The sequence below is a fragment of the Scyliorhinus torazame genome, chromosome 24 (assembly GCF_047496885.1).
Source record: "Scyliorhinus torazame isolate Kashiwa2021f chromosome 24, sScyTor2.1, whole genome shotgun sequence".
Taxonomy (NCBI): Eukaryota; Metazoa; Chordata; class Chondrichthyes; order Carcharhiniformes; family Scyliorhinidae; genus Scyliorhinus; species Scyliorhinus torazame.
Genome location: NC_092730.1, coordinates 47,196,891 through 47,200,191, shown reverse-complemented (window position 1 = coordinate 47,200,191; position 3,301 = coordinate 47,196,891). Strand labels below are relative to the sequence as shown.

General features: G+C 45.4%; 2 non-coding genes across 2 annotated transcripts; one reads left to right on the top strand and one right to left on the bottom strand.

The window, feature by feature from the left end:
* Positions 1–395: 395 nt before the first annotated feature.
* trnal-uaa (transfer RNA leucine (anticodon UAA)) lies at positions 396–477 on the bottom strand. Its single transcript has one exon. It is a non-coding gene; the product is annotated as a tRNA-Leu (tRNA).
* A 390-nt stretch (positions 478–867) lies between these two features.
* On the top strand, positions 868–940 carry trnak-cuu (transfer RNA lysine (anticodon CUU)). Its single transcript has one exon. It is a non-coding gene; the product is annotated as a tRNA-Lys (tRNA).
* Positions 941–3,301: the final 2,361 nt, after the last annotated feature.

Below are 3,301 nucleotides of genomic sequence, written 5' to 3'. Positions count from 1 at the left end.
CGATTCTTCCACTGATTCAGGACCGTCCATCACCAGGACGTATTCGTCCAAAATAGTTGGGGTGAGATGGGGCTGAGTTTCACTGTGTATCCAATCAGTCCCCGGAGAAGCACAAAAACAGTGAGTGAGAGAGAGAGAAAGAAACAAAGAAACAGATAGAGAGATAAAATATGTTCCATTTCTACCACGATCTTTTTACCCAGAAATACATTCAGCTGAATGAAAGCAAATCACGTTTCCATCTTTATATTTTGTTCAGTTTCCCCAAAAAATGTTACATATCGGACTGAACTCGAAGAACGTTCCAACCGTTTATTTACAGCCAATCGGAATTCCGATTCATTCCGGAGTCAGCGGCTTGTGGGAGGAGTTGAACAAACATTCCGAATCAAAGTCGCTGCGAGCAGGGCTCGAACCTGCGCGGGAAAACCACACTGGAGTTTAAGCCCAACGCCTTAACCACTCGGCCATCGCAGGTGCGTCCAATGTGTCATTCATTAGTAATTTGGTCGATAGAATACATGATGATCTGATGACGCAACTAACATGATCACGTGTCGGGATTCCGGCAGTTCTCCCCGCTCGCGGTCAGAGCACAAGCCAGGAGCAGCTGCTCAACTATTAAGTCAGTTATTTTTATTCCAAATCCTTGGTCGCCAGTCATTGAGAGACCAGCATTTCTACATGGTGTCAGGAGTGTGGCAGCATGGCAGAAGGACTCCACCGCATCAACATCCTTGGATCATAGAATGGTAGAATATCCAGCTCAGAAGGAGGCCATTCGGCCCAACGAGTCAAGACTAACCCTCCGAATGAGCACCGCAGCGACTCTCGACAGGAAGAAGTTTAATAGTCAGTACAGCATCAGCCCGGCTAGCTCAGTCGGTAGAGCATGGGACTCTTAATCCCAGGGTCGTGGGTTCGAGCCCCACGTTGGGCGGTCTACATTATTATCTGAAAATATTGATGCTGAACGAACTGTTTTGACAACAGGAACTCAAGGTTATGTCGCTGGACTGGGAATCCAGAGGTCTGAACTAACCCTTGGTGGCAAGACTTAATAAATCTGGAATTGAAATTTCGTCTCAGTAATGGCGCAGAAAGGTTCTGCTTCAGAGAGGACATATTTCCACAACAGGGAATGATTTGACACAACCGCAGTGAAGATCTGTCACAGGCAGAGTCACGGTTCCACGACAGAGAGAACAGTTACACAGCAGAGAGCTCAGTTACACAGCAGGGAGCACAGTTACACAGCAGAGAGCACGGTTACACAGCAGGATATACATTTACAAACAGGGCCTATATGTGTGCAGCAGGAAACACATTTTCGTAAATAACCAGTTTTTCCATCTCAGTATCTTGCTGGTTTGCTCGGCACCTTTTCTGTGTGTCATTGTGTGTGTGTCCTGATAGTCTCTTCCTGCTTTACTGTGTGTCTTTCTCTGTCTGTCACAGCCGTGCTGATGTTACGTATTAATCTCACTTTTCCCAAACAGACATTGTGATTGATAGATACAGAAAGATTTCCACACTGACATTCAGTACCAATGTTTGATAGAAACTGAATCCCACCCTCACATACAGTACTAGATATTGACTCATATTGAAGGAACCCTGCTCTCACAAACTGTTCCACAGACTGAGTTGCAGAGTGTTCCCTCCACTCGCGAACACTACCTGCGATTTCCAGATCCAGAACAAATCTCAGTCAGGTGAGTAGCAGAGTTTGATGGGTACGACATGGATTCCACAATCACCTTCTCTCCGCCACATAACCAGACGCAGTCGGCACTCGGAGTCTGTGGTCCAGATAAGAACATAAGAACTAGGAGCAGGAGTAGGCCATCTGGCCCCTCGAGCCTGCTCCACCATTCAATGAGATAATGGCTGATCTTTTGTGGACTCAGCTCCACTTTCCGGCCCTAACACCATAACCCTTAATCCCTTTATTCTTCAAAAAACTATCTATCTTTATCTTAAAAACATTTAATGAAGGGGCCTCTACTGCTTCACTGGGCAAGGAATTCCATAGATACACAACCCTTTGGGTGAAGAAGTTCCTCCTAAACTCTGTCCTAAATCTACTTCCCCTTATTTTGAGGCTATGCCCCCTAGTTCTGCTTTCGCCTGCCAGTGGAAACAACCTGCCCGCATCTATCCTATCTATTCCCTTCATAATCTTTATATGTTTCAATAAGATCCTCCCTCATCCTTCTAAATTCCAACGAGTACAGCCCCAGTCTACTCAACCTCTCCTCGTAATCCAACCCCTTCAGCTCTGGGATTAACCTAGTGAATCTCCTCTGCACACCCTCCAGTGCCAGTATGTCCTTTCTCAAGTAAGGAGACCAAAACTGAACACACTACTCCATGTGTGGCCTCACTAACACCTTATACAATTGCAGCATAACCTCCCTAGTCTTAAACTCCATCCCTCTAGCAATGAAGGACAAAATTCCATTTGCCTTCTTAATCACCTGTTGCACCTGTAAACCAACTTTTTGTGACTCATGCACTAGCACACCCAGTTCTCTCTGCACAGCAGCATGTTTTAATATTTTATCATTTACATAATAATGCCTTTTGCTGTTATTCCTACCAAAATGGATAACCTCACATTTGTCAACATTGTATTCCATCTGCCAGACCCTAGCCCATTCACTTAGCCTATCCAAATCGCTCTGCAGACTTACAGTATCCTCTGCACTTTTTGCTTTTCCACTCATCTTAGTGTCGTCTGTACACTTGGACACACTGCCCTTGGTCCCCAACTCCAAATCACCTCTGTAAATTGTGAACAATTGTGGGCCCAACACTTATCCCTGAGGGACACCACTAGCTACTGATTGCCAACCAGAGAAACATCCATTAATCCCCACTCTTTGCTTTCTATTAACTAACCAATCCTCTATCCATGCTAATACTTTCCCCTTAATGCCATGCATGTTTATCTTATGCAGCAACCATTTGTGTGGCACCTTGTCAAAGGCTTTCTGGAAACCCAGATATACCACATCCATTGGCTCCCCGTTATCTACCGCACTGGTAATGTCCTCAAAAAATTCCACTAAATTAGTTAGGCACGACCTGCCCTTTATGAACCCATGCTGCGTCTGCCCAATGGGACAATTTTCATCCAGATGCCTCGCTATTTCTTCCTTGACGATAGATTCCAGCATCTTCCCTACTACCGAAGTTAAGCTCACTGGCCTATAATTACCCGCTTTCTGCCTCCCTCCTTTTTTAAACAGTGGTGTCACGTTTGCTAATTTCCAATCCGCCGGGACCACCCCAGAGT